This window comes from Myotis yumanensis, unplaced genomic scaffold, assembly GCF_028538775.1.
Source record: "Myotis yumanensis isolate MYYU_CA2020_CCGP unplaced genomic scaffold, mMyoYum1.0.hap1 SCAF_1, whole genome shotgun sequence".
Taxonomy (NCBI): domain Eukaryota; kingdom Metazoa; phylum Chordata; class Mammalia; order Chiroptera; family Vespertilionidae; genus Myotis; species Myotis yumanensis.
The window spans coordinates 226,687,899-226,706,114 of NW_027223752.1; positions in this window are offsets into that span (position 1 = coordinate 226,687,899).

Genomic DNA, 18,216 nt, shown 5'->3' on the forward strand with positions numbered 1-18,216 from the left:
CACAGTCCTAAAAGATAAATATCACCATTATCTTCATTTTTATAGATGAAGACATAGCGTCAAGGGAAATGGGGTCTCAGGTAGTGAGAACAGGACCAGGCAGTCGGGTTCCATAGCCCATGATAGGCTAGAGATGAGGGAGAAACAGACACATACACACCTAGGCCCGAGGGCAGGCATGTATTATCCTGTGTCCTGGGTTAAAAATTTTCTCTCCTCTGTAAAGAGAGAGGGCTGCATTAGGGCCTTTTTAAAGTTCTTTCCACCCCTGCAAGCCTAGGACTCTGTAAGCAGGAGGACAAAAATATAGCTTTCCTGTTTGTCCCACCCCATTTACTGACCCATTAGAAAATGGCCATCACATGAATGACTTAATTTATACTCAGGCCCTATTTATATAATTTTGGGGAGAGAAGTCAGGATGGAGGCCCAACAGAGCAATTTAAAACACGTCTGAGCGTCTTACACGGATTAGTCCTGGAGCGCGCGCTCCCTTCCTAGCTCACACAGCGGCATTGTGGGCCGCGGGATTTCTCCGGTTGTATTTCCTCTCCCACAGCTTTCCCATCCAGCCAGCTCCTCGGAGCAACTACAGATGATTGCTGTTGTGCAAAGTGGACACTCCATGACTCAGAGTGGAGGACGGGCGATTGTTCGGTGGAAGCGTGTCTAAAGATTTGCCAATTTTCCCCATGGAGTCTTTGAATGTGCTGTTGGTAGTAGCTCATTGGTTGGTCTACAGAATTTTTAAAAAAGGATTTTGTGAAACTCTTAGTTTTCTATACTTACGTTGAGAATTTATTTTTTTAAAAGAAAGATGTTTTTGTCTTTCACTTAAACTCAGTGGGAGAAAGGGACCTAAAAGATGATCATGCACAATCTTTATTCTTTTTTAAAAAAATATATTTTTTATTGATTTTTCACAGAGAGGAAGGGAGAGGGATAGAGAGTTAGAAACATCAATGAGAGAGAAACATCGACCACCTGCCTCCTGCACACCCCCTACTGGGGATGTGCCCGCAACCAAGGTACATGCCCTTGACTGGAATCAAACCTGGGACCCTTCAGTCCACAGGCCGATGCTCTATCCACTGAGCCAAACTGGTTAGGGCCACAATCTTTATTCTATAGACAAGGAAGATGAAGATCAGAGATGGGACTTGGCCAAGCTAGAGAAGCTCTGGACAATGGATAATCTACACAAAGGGTCCTATCCACCTTTGAACCTCTATAGTGGATTTTGTGTGTACCAACATTTCTTGGAAGAGAGCTTTTATGGTAGGAATAAGAAACTCCTGGGACCACAGATCATGCAAATGAGGGACACAGTCAGGCAATTGGGACTGGTGAGGAGTGTGACCAACTGGATACCATATACCCCATTGTAAGGAAAAGTTGCCACTTAGCAACAGCCAATTATTACCATAATGGACATGCTGGCATAGTACTGTCAGACCTTTGAACTTCTCAAGAGAAGCAATTTTTGTGGACTTTATGTAAAATATTTTAATTTTATATTATGAACTCATTCACATTTTTAAGGTAGTGCAGGCCAAACACGGCATGATGTTGGGTTAGATATAAACCATGGGTCACACATTTTGCAAACACAGATTTATAACTCTCATCCAATTCTCGAACGAAACCATGATGCAGAAGTCATGGGGAAATGCCCACTTCCCTAATTATAGTTTCAGCACCACGGCATGGGTTTTCTCCTGCTTCTTTTCCCCTTGAATTATGTAATGATTTTTTTAAATCACCTTAACCTGGAGTTATATTTCAGTCAGTTGAGAGCAACTCCTCCTTTACCGAACATTTTGTATATTCATGACAGTGTCTCTTACCCATCTCCCTCCAGGGGTGGCACTTGAGGCTGTGCCAACTTCTGTACCACCTGTACTTATAGCCAGACCTTCTTTCCTGGGGACAGTACCCATTGGTGAGGGCAGGAGGCCTTGGACAGAGTGACCAGCAGCTGTAAATAAGTATTAGAGACATCACCCTCACTTAAATAATTGATTAGAAGGGGAGCCTGGGGACAAGAAAGGGACCTGTGATTCTCAGGGAGGGAGGAGCGAGTAGTCCTTCAAGAAAGATGGGAAAAATGAAAGCGAATTGAGAGAAACTGGAGATTTTATCACTGCAGATAAATCTCTGTTACACTCTCCAAATCCAGGGCCTTAGCTGTGACATAAAGATGATGGTGTGTAGTCAAGTGTATTGAAACTCCCACGGATGTTTATTTGAAGTTCAGTGTGAATAAAACACATAGGTGCATCTCTCTATTTCTCTTTTCCTCATGTTCTTTCTCTCTTTACTCATTTATCCTACTTAGCACCTGAAGAATTCCCCTTTTCAGAAAAGGCAGTGGATAACTCATGGCTCCAGGTGGACCATATTTAAGAGTGTCCGGGAGTAATCCGTTTTAAAGGGCCAGAGATCATTTTCAGCTTTAGGAAAAGAAATCCTGAGTTTAGGGACAGGGACATTTAATATTGCAACTTCGGAGCAGCCAAGGTGTTCGGCTCACCTGTCAGAAGGACTTTATTTATCAGTCCTAAAAGTACTAAGTAACTTGTCATTACTTCTCTAGCAGTGGGAGATAATTAAGCCCTCCATGCTTTAAGGAATGAAGCCAGGGTCAGCACTGTTTTGCATACAGCAGGCACAGATGAGGTGAAAGCAGCCTGTTTAGACTGTCACTTGATATTATATTAGCTCTTAGATGAGTGGTGGTGCAGGACTGTGGAGCGCAGCAGATACTGGGCAGCTCCTCTCCATCCTCGAATTCTGCTGGAGCGTGATCTGGCCGGCATCCCTCATCCGGGGATCACGTGATACACGTAGACAGTGAGAGAGCCTGATCACTGCCCCGTCTGCTTAACTTGCCATTAAACACCATCATGCTTGGTGCTTTGTATTTCCAGGGAACCTTTGAAGTGGGTCTCTGAGAAGGACCCGGGCAGGCTGAAGTGGATCTAAATTGCTGCTCTCGGAATGTGGGAGTCACACAGGGTTGTGGCAGTGATGTGACAAGGCTGTTGAGAAAAGGCCAATCAGAAACTGGGTTAAGGAGGAAGGTGCAGGTGGACAGTGAGGGTGGAAGCAGGAGCTGCTGCTTGGGAAACAAGCCAGGGAAGCGCTGGCCGCTGGTGCCATGGGGAGAAGGCAGTCTGTGGAATCAGACACACAGGGATTCCGAATCTGGTTCCGTCGCTCACCCACCTGCTCACCCACCGTGTGACTTAACTTCTCAGCCTCAGTTTCCTCATCTGTAAAGTGGGCTCGTGCAAGGTGCCTGGGGCAGGGCTTAGCACATAGAGCACACCTTGGCCATGCTGGTCCTGGCAGTATCAGAAGGCTGACCCTGAACTTAGTAAGGTGTCCACTGGTGAGTCTGCTCCAAAATGCAGAAAGGACATTTGCCACTTCTTATCGTAGTCTGCTTGCCAGGTGTGTTGGCCTGTGGTGCCCAGGTGTTGATTATACCCAGAGGGAAGGCAGAAACAAGTAAGTTACATCACGGTTTGCAACATGGGCCTCACAGGGTAGCATTTTAACTACCAACTGCAAGAGAAGTTGGCTGCCCTTTGGAATGCACTCCTGAGAGGAGCTGCGAATCCACCTGCTTTGAAGGTTTGTAACAAAGCAGCCTCAGCTATCTTCTGTTGTGGATGCGCCTGCTCTGATCAGCCCTCGTGCTTTATTTTCACTTTTCTCGTGCGACTTAGCATTTCTGCCTCGAGTTACGGTGTTCGGAGGTTTTTAATCTCCTCCATTGCAAATCCCTGTATGATCCAGCTTCCAGGCAGCCAGAGCACCCAGGACAATCCCTGGCTATGGCAGGAGCTCAACCAATGTTTGCTGAGGGAATAAACCGTTTGCTGAAAGGAGGGAGGCTGATTTTATTGACCTGTCTTGGCCAATGATTATATCACCTCTACTTTAAGTGTGCAAAGGAAATAAGATGGAAGTCAACGGCCCCATGAGTGTATTTCCTGGAATAGCAAACCCATCTCCTTGAGATATCCTGGCTGGGAAAGTCTGGAGTCTAGAGACAGGGGGGCCCTGAACCTTAGGCCAGAAGCCCCATGAGTAGCTCCAAAGAGCACTGGTCTCCATCTTCTCCACTTATTGGCAAGACCCACAATTGGCCATATCTGCTCTTTTCTAAACCTGTTTCTTTGTTAACTTAGACTTCAGAAGCTACCAAAAAGGGACACTGGCTGAAGCCACCACAGGATGGGGCAATCAGGTGGGCTGTGACCCACCCCACTTCCCAAGGCCCCAGGACTTCTGGCTACTCGCCAGTGTGGGGCAACTGGTGGTGCTGACTTCGAATTCCTACTTAGGGAGGTTTCCTGTACTCCAGCTTCACCCCCACTCCCTTCAGGCCAGTCACTTACCTTCACCATGGTAACAACAAATGCCAGATTCACTACAGAGTGACTACCATGTACCAAGTACTTTCCTAAGCGCTTGGGGAATGTCAGTGAGCAAACAGGTAGAAAATCTCAGCCTGCTGGATGTAGATCCTAGTGGGCAGAGAAAGGAGTCCAACTAGATAAACATTATAAGTAAATGGTAGCTTGTTGGGAAAAGAGCAGGCGACAGGGAGACACAGACAGAGGGAAAGACAGAGAGACAGATTGAGATAGAGGGCGTGGGGGAGATTCACATACACAGTGAGGGCCAGGTAACCAGAGACAAGACATAGCAGGAAAGAGAACTGGGAATGAGAGTGAGGAGATAGAAAGAGTGAGACACAGAGAGAGAGACAGACAGAAAGATGGGGAGCAAGGAGAGGACTGGTCATGCCAAAGAGCAGTGATTCCATCTCCTTGGTCCTCACCAATCCACTGGCTCCTTTGTCTTCTCTCTCCCTACACCCTGCCCCACCTCCCATCTCAACTCTGGCCATGATCCCACCCTGCCCACATGGCACACATGGCCTTTCTTAGAGACAGAGCTCTTGTATCCACCCTGAAAAGGCCTCTCTGAGCACCCCACTCCCGTCTGAAATGGGGGCCCACTTTCCAGGATGACCCTATTTGTTTCAATTCTCAGTGACCTAAGGCAGGCAATGCTGATGCCATTCCCAGTGCACACATGGGACACTTACTAAGGACCAGCACTGAGCTGAGAGCTTGTGGATTAGCTGGTTTAATCCTGTAACAACTCTGTAAGGCAGGTACTGTGACCACCTGCACTTTAGGGCTGATGAGGCTGGGGCCGGAGAAGTTTAGAAACTTGCCCGAGGTAACACAGCTTGTAAAGAGCAGAGCAGCCTACTTCTAACCTAAACAAATATGTACACTTTGCTCATATTCCTAGCACTAGATTTATCACCATTTTGTGAGGATTCCATGCCTTTTCCTCCTTCCCTCCAGATAACACAGACTCCCAGACAGTGAGCTGCTTGAGGACAGGACAGGCACTTAGGTGCATAGCTTAGCACCTGGCAGAGCCAGCTCCAAATACATCACCGAGGAGGGAAGGTGTGCATCCCCGCTAGAAAGCTGGTCAGAAACGAGGCCAACAAGTGACCTGTGTGTTTCTTAGCCTTGGCTTTGGGAGACCTGGGTGACCCTGCCCAGGCTAAGCCTGTTTGAGGAATCAGAGAATGCTAGAGGAGGGGCTTCCTGGGTAAGGGGCCCTATAGAAGTGGGCGGGCCATCAGACTCTGCAATATCTCATGTGCCTGAGTGGGAAAGAGGGACAGATGAGGGGGACCCTGCTCACTTCCCACAGACCAAGAAGCCTTCCAACAAGCCAACCTTTCAGGTGCCCTTTCAAAGGTTCTGATGGGCTCTGCTGCCTGGAGGACCACCCAAGTCATTGCCAAGAAGCCTGAGGAGTGGACAGGAATCATTCTTGTTTTCATAACCTTGGAACCTGTACACCCACCACTGAAGGCAGGGTGGTGGCCAGGCCACACTGGTCTGAGCAGGCCCATCCCCATCGAGGCCACATTTGAGCTCTTGTCAGTCAGGATCTTGGTTGGTGTTTTCATTTTTCTTTTTTAAAAATATTTTATTGATTTCAGAGAAGAAGGGAGAGGGAGACAGAGATAGAAACATCAATGATGAGAGAGAATCACTGATGGGCTACCTCCTACAAGCCCCACCGTGGGGATTGAGCCCACAACCCAGATGCGTGCCCTGACCAGGAATCGAACCATGGCCTCCTGGTCTATAGGTAGACGCTCAGCTACTGAGCCATGCCTGGCTGGGCTGGTGGTGTTTTTTTAAGGATTCTTTAAAGAATGGAGAGTTTCTGATCTGATAGAACAGAGAAAACTCAGAATAAATGGCACCCAAACTACTGACCTGCTCCATGGTGAGAAAATACATGTGATCCTTGGGGGCTTTAAAGAGACAAAGGGTGTAAGACATTGAGCCCCAGATACAGAAGCAGAGAGAGGGGTGCTGAGGCCCCTCCTCTGTCCCCTTCCCTCTCCTGTCTCCACTCTCAGCATCCATCCCACCCCCTAGCCCAAGTGGCAGTGAAATTACAGGGTGCTGCTCCCCCATCCTCATTCCTTTAGAAAGATAATGAGGGCCCATCTCCCTACAAGCATCGGAGTTACTTTCTCTAGTAGCCAATTGCTTTACACTGGTGAAGTACTGTCTTGTGGGGGTATACCGAGAACAGAGTGCAGGGGAGAACAGAAAATACATAAGAGCTTCTAAGACAGTCCGTATTGATATTATACTTATAAAACCTAAAAGCCCCTGCTGACTGTGGAAAATTAATGATAGGTGCAGTCGATATTAATTGTCCCTCCAAAGGGCAGGGGGAGAAAGCCTCCTAAATGAGGATCGATACCATCCCCTGCCAGGGCCATATTGAGCCTTTCTTCCAAAAATATATTTTTTAAGCCATTGACAGGGTTATTTAGGAAAGTGTTTACTTAGTCCTGCTAATGGAAAACCATGATAATGATCTTGGAACAATGGGTTTTAGAAACATCAGCTCTTGGGTGCCGACTGGCTTCCCACTGTCGAAGCTGCTGTGTTTCTTTGGAAGGGGAGCAGCCAGGACTCAGGTGGAAGGAGTTTGGATGCCTGACGTCCCCTGTAGGGGTTGTATTTTTTTCTTCTTGAATTTCTCATGAATTATTAAATGCAAATCCAGCAAGGCAGGCGAGGAAGGAGCAGGTGACGTCTCTTGGAGTTTGCCGATTGGCCAGAGGCTCAGCGCAGGCAGCTCTCCACGTGCTTCTAGTTTCTATAAACGTCTGTAGAAATGGAGCATGATCCTCCCTGCATCTCAAGTGAATGATTTTTCAATTAGCCTGGAGTTCCTTTGTGGTATTCCCTTCACAGTCCTGTGTGGTGATGTAGAGCAAAGGTTTAAGAGGTTTTAGACAATTTATGTGGTTTGGAGAGGCTGTTTGTCAAGACACAGTATCTACAACAACTTTTATGTTCAATTTGAGTCCCAGGTCTTTTGCTTATTTTTATAGCACTCTTTGCTAAGATGTTTCAGCAAACTTAAAGGCGGCGTTTCAATGCTGGTGATGCTGTCCATAAGGGGTGTCTGCAGGGGGCCGGGCGAGCTGGGGAAACCATTCTCCAAGCACATAGAGACAATGGACATTGGCTTCATTAGAAGGCTAATTGGCGAGTCTCAGCAAAGTACTCTGAACCATGAATATTGTTTGAGCTGAAAACTTCACCTCAAGGGTGGGGGGATAGTGTGGGTGGGTCAAAGAATGGGTTCTGGATTCTAGCAGCTTTGGGTGATCTGGGAATACCACTTCTTAAGACAAGCTGCAGGCAAGCTTCAGGGATATTGTGGGTTCAGTTCCAGACCACCACAATAGAGCGAGTTGTAATCCTTTTGCTAATGGAGGTTCTTGCCTTCAATTTGGAAAAAGATGTGACATTGAAGAAGCACAATAAAGTGAAAAGCATTAAAGCGAGGCATGCCTGTATGTCATCATATCTTGGTTTTCTAACCTGTAAAACTGGGATTGGTACCATGCTTACCTGAGCTTATGCATGAAAAGTGTTTAGTCAGAACCTGGCACAAAGTATGTCGATGGAAACATTATTATTTCTATTATTATTGCAGCTGCTGTTAGGAATCAAGCCTAGGACAATGGATAGGGCCATGTACAAAGAGTTAGTTAGAAAGATGTTCCTCATAGCATTGCTTATTATGGTGAGAAATGGGATTGTGTATATATATATATATATATATATATATATATATACACACACACACACACACAAATAAATATAGTGGCTATTGTATGATTTGGCTATTAAGAGCTATGTGGTTGATATTTATTGATAAAACAGCATTCTCAATATTTAAGTGAAACAGTAGGTTGCAAAGTAGCATCATCCTATTGCTTGTTCAAACAGTATAGGCATAAATATGTGCTCACACACCAAAAATGTATAACTAGGTGTATTTCTGGGTGGTGGAATACAAGCTTTATGTTGTTTAAAAATATTTTTTATTGATTTCAGAGAGGAAGAGAGAGATAGAAATATCAATGATGAGAGAGAATCATTGATTGGCTGCCTCCTGCATGCCCCCTACTGAGGCCTGAACCCACAACCCAGGCATGTGCCCTGACTGGGAATCAAACCGTGATTTCCTGGTTCATAGATCAATGCTCAACCACTGAGCAACACTGGTTGGGCCAAACTTTATGTTCTAATGAGTTTTATTTTTTACATATCTGAATTTTTTTTTCAATATCTAAATGCTGTTCTTGATTAAAATCTATTTTTTATTGGAAAAAGGAAAACCTTGTAATGAGGCTCCCAGCAGGGGGATATCCTTTCTAATGGTGGGAAACGTCACCATGTCAGTATGGTTTTATCAGAGACTCCAGGACGTGAACTTGGACAGCTCGAGGTTGTGTCACTCCATCAGAACACATAACAAAGCAGTGAAAGATCAGGAGCATTTGAAAATGAGATCATGAGGAATGAGAACTATACAGTTGCTTGGCCCCATATATTTTTTTAATAGAAGACTTACTGACATTTGAAAAATGGAGACCCATGCCACTGGCTTGAGGTTGATTGGCACTTATGGGCAGTAGGAGGTGTGATTTGTCCCCGCCTCCCCTTTCTTCACTCTCACCCCTCATCCCAAGCCTCACCCAGCCACCCTTTGAAATAAATTGAATAAGCTATGAAACTTTCTAAAATGGCTATGTACAGAAAAGACTAGTTGTTGTTTTCAATAAATGACTTAATCTGGATAGAAATTTGAAAAAGTAACTTGTGACATTTTAAACACTTTTACCAATGCTTGTTAAAAAAAATAAAAAGAAAGAAAAAAGAAAGTTACAGCTGTTCGGAGAGAAAAGATGAGAAGAACTGAGAAAAGTCTCATATCAAGCCTTTATTGAAACAGTTGGGTCTAAATCTCAATGGATTTTGTAAAAATTGAAATAATGTTTGCCAGGAGCACATGATTGCTATAAATATCTATTTATATTCAGACATCAGGAGTGGGCTGGGACCCTTAATTTTCTTCATAAATGGAACATTATTTTCACAAATGCAGGTTTATCATTTTTATGCTATCACTTGACCCTTTGGGTTCTGGAATTTTTAGAACTTCCAGCTAAATGTATTCTTAGAAGTGGGTGCATATGTCCACGTATAAGGTGGCAGGCACCAAATGCTTGAGAACCCTTCTTTTTTCCTCCAAAATGTTTAAGCATATTATGAATATTTCCTCCTTTTAACTCCAAGTTGTTTTTTTTTTGCAAGGGAAAAATTATATCTGTCTGAAAACCATCATGCTCTCAAATATGTCCATAGACCCTTGCTTAATTCTAGGAATAACAAGTTTTCTTCTGGGGTCCCACATGTCTTTAACACAGCTCAAAAGTTGAGCATCATAAAGTCTGCTGAATGCTATAAAAATCAGAACATTATTGTCAGAAATTTCTGAAAGCTATTTTGCTTGCAAGACTGTTCTAAGTGAAAATTGAGAGGAATTACATTCACTTCCCTAAAATGCCAATTTTTTGCTTCCATTTTTTGCTTCCTTATTTCTGTGTTCTCTTTCTCTCTCCTCCTCTTATGCTTGCTCTCTCTCTTTTTCTCTGGTTATCTGTCTCTTTTTTCTTTTGTTCTCTCTGGTGGACACCATTTTATATTTTATGTACAAAACCTTCCCACTTTCCTCTAATCCCCTCTCCTGCCATGAGGATCTTAGCTTCCCCATAAGATTTATACTCATCATACATTTTCTTTTAGTCGTCTATACTAATAATAGAGAAATATGCAAATTGTCCAGGATTTCATCACAGTAACAACCGAACAGCAGGCTGTGTGGGGCAACAGGGCCAGCAGGGGCGTTAGTGAGGGATGACCAAATGACTGAACAACAGGCTGTTTGGGGCAACCAGGCCGGCAGGGGGGTTAGTGAGGGACAACCAAATGACTGAACAACAGGCTGCGTGGGGTGACCAGGCTGGCAGGGTGGACAGTTGGGGGCAACCAGGCTAGCAGGGGGGCAGTGAGGGGCAACCAGGCTGGCAGGGGTGCAGTTGGGGGTGACCAGGCTGGCAGTGGGGGTGGTTAGGGGCCATCAGGCCAGCAGGCAGAGGCGGTTAGGATTGATCAGGCAAGTAGGTGAGCAGTTAGGAGCCAGTGATCCTGGATTATGAGAGGGATGTCCAACTGCCAGTTTAGACCGGATCCCGTGGGGTGCTGGATTGGAGAGGGTGCAGGCAGGGCTGAGCCCCGTTCCCCCCCATGCACGAATTTCATGCACTGGCCTCTAGTATTATTATATTACTCTGATTTAATGCATAATATGAGGAGATGAAAATGCCTTAATATTCAATGGTCACAACTGCCTACCAGGTTTTTTATTTGTTTTTGTTGGACCTAAATACTGTTTAAGTTTTTTTTTTTTTTAAATTGGCTTCTATGGCTTTAATATTTTGCATGAAAATCCTGGGTACCTTATCACATGGCAATAGTGAGCTGAAGGGGAGAGGTATCTCTCAGATCTGTAATATATCACTGCCCTCTCACCACCCTTAGGGTCTTCATTCACCTATGTTAGTCCCCGACCACTATTAGGCATTTGACTTTGCCACCCCTGTGCTTCTTCCTGCTCCTACAGTTTCCTTTCCTGGGACCTCCTTTCCCCTACCTCAAAGAAATAAGAATTCCACCTACGATGTCTGGATCAATCAGAGGGGTACCTTTGTTTATCCCTCAGGGGACTCCTCAGCTAGTATATAAGGTTGGACCCAACACAGAGGTTGCTGATAAAAGCACTGCTATGAAACAGCTTCTAATGTCATATGAGGTCATTGATATCTGAGTCGATCAGCCATTTAGATTTATTGCTGTCATTTGTCTTCTGGTATTTTTCAGATGTATTATTCATTGTTCTGAACTTAAATCTATTTTATCACCATTTGAACAGCAACAAAAGTTGAAAGAACTTAAACATTCTGTTAGTGCATGTCTAGCTTTCATGAATGGTTCTTCTGGGATGTGGAGGGGGTCTTTCAAGGGGTCATATCTGAGTTTTCCTTTTTCCACACAAATGTTTGATGTCTTTCCCCTGGTGCTGCCTCTTCTGGCTGCGCTGATCCCCCTCAGTGTGCCAGGTGTACGCCGGTGCCTGGCCTATGCTCAGCATTCAATAAAGATTTGTTAAATGAGTGAACATGGTTATATATGTTTGTGGAAATGAGGCAGAGATTGGAGAAACAACTTGGCTTAGGTCATAAGTGAAGTCACTGAGAAAACTGGGGGGTATATTTGTCTGTTCAAACATTTGTTTAAGCATTTCTTCCCAATTCCCATCACACTGCAGCCGTAACCCAACTTCTCAGTAAATATTCCATTTTCACTTGCCATGAGAAATTGTCATATGCCTTGGCGATTCCGATTTTAATTCATGTTTCCAACAGAATTGAACTCAGACGATGCTTTCCAATGTTGAGAACACTTCCAGACTCTCTCCTTACTTAAGCAGTTGGTGGGATTCTGGCCTGTAAGTTCATAATTTCTTGTTTATATTGAAAACTTCTCAGGCTGTGGAACCACTCTGTTGGCAGGGGTTTTGTCCACTGCAAGTATACACCTTCCCACATTTATGTGTGTTTATCACCCGAAAACATGTGCTGTGGGGCTTGTCCACAGAAGTCACTCTCTCCTCTCTTAGCAGCTGGTGGCATTGAAATCAGCATGTTTAGTTCGAGTTCATATATGATGGCTCCTTGAAGTTTTTCCACCTTGCAAAATGAGCATCGGCCTGGTTTTGCTTTGTTTTCTGCTTTGGGCAAGGCTTTCTCTGTGCAGTTGGGTAGGAGTTGCACGCCTTGCCTGTTACACCTGACTTAATTCATCTGTCAGAAATGACAGGTACTTTGGAGGCATTTCCGTTCTGAGTCTCCCGAGTGTATGTACACATGAGCACACCACACTCACACACACAGACAGACACACATATGCCAAGGGGAACTGAGTCGCTTTGGGCTGCTGCTGATCTGGGTAGTCATAAGGAAAGCTTCACTGAGCAATGGAAGCCTGGATTAGGATGAGCTCTCTCTCACTTCTCCCTTGCTTGGGACTGCATTGTTCCTGCAGAAATGAAGATGCAGATGACAACAAGAACTCACTAAAACAGAGCAAATGATGACTATTTTGCCCTCAGAACCACTGATATCTTAGCTGAAAAAACATAATATGCTCAAAACTGGAAAGAATATTCATGGGTACCCCAGAGACAGAGTGTTTCAAAAGATTCACTTTATGAAAGGAGACAGATTCTCTCTATCTCTATCTCTATCTCTATCTCTATCTCTATCTCTATCTCTATCTCTATCTCTATATCATCTCTATCTCTATCCTTGTCTTTATTTCTATCTCTGTAGCTCTATGTATATCATTTATATCTAAATCTTTGTCTGTACATGTATATGTATGTACTAGAGGCCCGGTGAACAAAATTCATGCACTGGGGGAAAGGGGTCTCTCAGCCTGGCCTACGCCCTCTCGCAGTCCAGGACCCCTCAGGGGATGTCCGCCTGCCGGCTTAGGCCCAATCCCACCCTGGATCGGGCCTAAACTGGCAGGTGGACATGCCCCTTGCAGTCCAGGATCCCTCACTCATTACCACCTGCCTGCTCACTGCTCCTTACCACTGGGCTCACTGTGTCTGTCCCTTGGTCATGAGGGACCCCAGGAGGGCTCCAGGGCATGTCCGGCCCATCTTGCTCAGTCCTGATCAGCCTGACCCCAGCAGCAAGCTAACCTACAGGTTGGAGTGCCTGCCCCCTGGTGGTCAGTGCACATCATAGCAAGTGGTTGAGCAGCTTTAGCATATCATTAGCATATTATGCTTTGATTGGTTGAATGAATGACCAGACGACTGGACACTTAGTATATTAGGCTTTTATTATATAGGATTATTGGTGTTTTCATATGGTTCAACCCAGTAACTCTGACCACAGAATGAGTTCCTGCCTCCCTTCCCCATCCCTTTCCCCCTATTTCCTTCTCTGCTGGAAAAGGGACTAGGAGCTAGAAATGTCAAGTGAGGATTGCAACATTTTGGTAGTGATATTACACAATGGTTCCCAAGACTTTCTTCCTGGTGTCTGTGCCTTGTAAAATCCATCCCCTCGGGTGTGGTTAAGACTTGTGCATCTGAAGTGATGTCACATCTGTGATTAGATTACATTATCAGGCAAGGTTGAAGGGATCTTACAGATGTAATTTAGACCACAAAAGAGAGATCATCCTGGGAAGGCCTGACTTAATCAGGCAAGAGCTTTAGAAAGAGGGACTGGGTTCTTCCTGAAGAGATGGACACTTCCCACATGATTATGACAAAGAAACCAGCCATAATGTGAACTGTCTATGGAGAGGCATGGCCTCTAGGAGCTAAGAGCTTTAGTCTTATAACCTCAAGGAGCTCAGTATTGCCAGTAATCTGATTAAGTTTGAAAGAAGACCTTGATTTCCTGATGAAGATACAGCCTGGCCAACACCTTGATTTCAGTCTTGTAAGAACCTTAGCAGAGGACCCAGCTAAGAAATGCCCGAACCCCTAGACAATGTGGCTCAGTGGTTGAGCCTCGACCTATGAACCAGGAGGTCATGGTTCGATTCCCAGACAGGACACATGCCTGGGTTGCAGGCTTGATCCACAGTAGTGGGCATGCAGGAGGCAGCTCATCAATGATTCTCTCTCATCATTGACATTTTAATCTCTCTCTCTTTCTCTGTTCTTCTCTGAAATCAATACAAATATAATAATAACAAAAAAAGAAACACCCAGCTTTTGACCCATAGAAACCAAGAGATAATAAATGTGTGCTGTTTTAAGGCACTAAAATTTGGATAAATGGTTGTGCGGCAATAGAAAATGAACATACATCAGAAGATCTGCAAGATCAGTGATGGGTCCCATCACACTTGGGCCTGTGACCACCTGCCTCTTCAGCATCTTGCTTCATTTACCTTCACCCACAAGTGAAACCAAGGAAGGATCTAGGCAAGAGTCCAGTGTGTGAGAGAGCCTCATGTCCATTCTAGCTTCTGCTGGTGCTCTGGCATGCATCCTGTGAACTCAGCTTTGTTCTTATTTGTTTTATCCTGTTACTGCAACAGAAATAAAGGAGAGAGTTTCTCTTTTCAAGAAAACAATATATTTAGCTTACTTTTGGTTTAGAAATATGAGACACTTGATGCTAGGAATGGTGCCTGAGTCATTCCCTGCCGACCCATCACCCTATAGCATTGCAGGAGGAAAAGGGCTTGTGGCTGCCATCGCCTGCTGCATTTATTTCCTTACTCTCTTTTAAAATGCTCTTTCCTGTTCAGGCTTCTGGGCTTTTCCTTTTCTCTTTCCCTTTGTGTGGCTGCATTTGCCTTGAATGTTGATGAGGAAAACTTGATCCCTCCCCAAGAACTTATTTGGGGGTAATTAATTCTTGGCTCTGTAGCAGTGCTTCACAACTGTGACTTTTTTTAGGTATGAATTGACTGAGTAAATGTCCAGACATGGGACATGTGCAATTATTGCATTTCCTGTTGCCAAAAATTAATCGTTTCTTGAACTTGCTGTAGCGGGATGGGAATGGTGACTATGTGCAAGGGAGATGAAGGACAGAGTTCACATTAGGGCAGTAAGAGAATCCTTGAGAACCTGATTCTAGTCTCTCTTTTTTAAAAAAATCTTTATTGTTGAAAGTATTACCTATGTCCCCTTTTTCCCCCACTGCCCTCTCCCCCTCTCCCCATCAAGGCCCTCACCACTCCACTGTCCCTGTACAGGGGTGATGCATATACACATTGGTTGATCGCCTCCCCCGCCCCCCCCCCCCCCCCCCGATCCCCGCACCTTCCCTCTGAGGTTTGACAGTATGTTTGATGTTTCTAGTCTCTTAAGTCAATGTCTCTACAATGTTATGCTGTGAGGCTCTGGAAGAGGACCATTCAAGGAAACTGAACTATGCCTCAGGGAGATTACCGTCTATGAGGGCAGCAAGTGTATAAAAATGACCGTTCATGAACTTTCAGCAGATGTGAGAACAAAGAAATGAAGCAGAGAGGATAGGGAGACAGACTGTGTGCTTGGATAGGGAATTTGGCCAGGAGGAAAAGAATATGTGGTGGTGATGAATTCATTGATTTTTTTCAGCACACATTGAACTTGGATTTGAAACTGGGCATCATTTTAGGGAAATTTTTGTACAATCCAATGCATGGCAAAAGAAAAATGAATTAACTAATACTCTGCTAATTAAGAGTTTGAGAATTTGGACTGTAAATTTCACCGGGGAAAGGCATCATCTTCATCTTGTTCCATGTTTCATCCACAATGCTGAGCGGAGATTTTTGCCTGCAGTGGGTGCGCAAACACAACTGGGGCCTCAGTGAATGAATCTCACCACTGGGCCACCATTCAAAGGGTTTTCTAATAAGATTAATTGTGTGATTGCAATTGTAAAAACAAAAAAGTGGGAAGAATGAACTGTTTACATGGAAATGATTGCTTAATCACAAAACATTGTTCCCCATTCATTAAAGCAGGCCTCCAAAGGAAGGCTGCCAATGAATTCACTGATAGCCTAGTGGGATTCACTGTATATTTTGAATGTACAATTAAAAAACAACAACAACAGTATCTCATTCATTAGTCTCCTTTCTGTCTCACTTTCTGCATGAGTAAAGATTTCATGAAGTTTTGGCAGGTTCTTCTTTTTGATATTTTACCAGGATGAGGGACAATGATGGGCTGTGGAGGCTAAGTAGTCAGCCAGCCTGAGCTTAGACAAGTGATCTCGATCTAGAAAGTGTTATAAGGCAGGGCTCCAGTGCAGAAGAGCAGGTCAGTAGCAGGTAGGCCATCAAGAATCCAGGCTAGGGGGAGAGCCCCTTCTGGATGGACTGGCAGTAGTCATAGACTATGTCAAAGGTCGAAGTCCATGATGTCTATTGAGGGGCAACGAAGAGTGAACAGCAGATATCGTATGTCCAATCTGATTAATGGGTCCAGAGTGTAAGACGTTCAGGTCAGCCATTAAAAGCTGAGCTATACTTCTTGACAGCAGGCTTTCCTCCTATCACCGTCCTCACCTAGAATTTACCAGCTTGGTGGCTGCTCAGTGAGGTCAGCTGGTACACAACATACTTTTTCCTCCCAAAAGGCTGACTTCTATGTATATAGGCAATTTGAGCTTTAACCACTCTGGACAAGCGTCACAAAAATATTTTCTGTTCTCTAAGACTTACTGGGCATGTGATGGCAGCTCCATTTTGCATAGAGTCACTTGACCATGGTTATCTCAGGGAATGTTGTAAGTGCACCTATGAGGGGGCTGGGAGTTATGAAAGGTGTGATAGAAACCCAGATTTCTATTTTAGGGAGCATGAGGTTATGTGCACAGAAGACCTTCTGTTGGATTATATATTAGATACCACATTAATTTAAAAACAGAATTCGAATGTAAATTATAACCCTTGTTATTTCTCATAACTGCAGTTCAGATGGGAAGTTGGCAGGTTTCCCACACTTTCACAAACCAGTCACCTCCAGAATAAATTATATACTGCACCTTATACCAATTGTCCTTAAAAAAGCGACACTGTCACAAATGGCATGGATTGCCACGGACTCCACGAGAAAGTGCAGCCACTGGCTCATGGTAGTTCATCCTCTGTCCATCAAGTCCCTGGAGGCTCTCAGTTGACTATACCCAGGTCTTGAGTGTGAAAGAGCTAGAGTTGTTACATTTGGTTGTAGGGACTGTGGGTCAGAGAAGGTCTACCAGGCAGGAAGTCAGGACCGTGTGGACACAGGGAACAGTCTCTAGGCAGCCTTCACAAGGTCACAGGTGACTCTCCCCAGAGCCCACAGACTAGAAAGCCAAGGGAGTTTGGCTCCTTTTATATGGGACTCCAAATACCTTATTTATTCTCCAAGCATAGGCATGAAATGCTCTATAAATTCCTTGAATGAGAGCCCCCAGTATGCGTTTGCATGTGTGAGTACATGTGTGCATGAGTCCATGAGTGTATAATTGGTGCTACCTTGTTTCCATCAACACTCGAAAATGAAAAGCCAATGCCCTGATGGCTGATGGTAAAGTCCCTACATGGTACATCAGCACAAGAGCTTCAGAGAGAAGGAATAGAAAGTTTTGACCTTTCTGAAAAAGATGACCCTACTTCAAAGTCTATTTTTCAGTTGACTTAGTTCACAGTCACAGGAGAAGGAAGGGGTGGCCGCTGGGAGTTTTACATGTAGCAGACGGGATGATGGTGGTTGCTTCCATTTGTTCTTGAAATGGCAAGGTCCTGCTTCTGCTACCAGTTCTTCAGACATCCTGGCACGTTCCCCAGAGAAACCCACTACCCCTCATTATCATTGCTGAACAGATGGTTCAGAGCGGTCCTCCAGATTTCTGTATGATGCCAAGTGAAAATTAACGCTCATGGGGACTCTGTTATTCTAAAATCAAGATCTTAGTTTTGGATTTGGAGATCCTGTCCCAACCTGGAATGTGTCAGTGGTGACAGTTTCAGCATTTCTGGACCTCTTAGGCAAATATTACAGGAGTGCAGGCTGCTCTGAGGACACTATGTGGACAGTTTTGAATTACTTCATTTCTTTTTTTCTGTAAAAAAATTTTTTTTTCAATTACAGTTTACATTCCATTTTATTTTGTATTAGTTTCAGGTATATAGCGTAGAA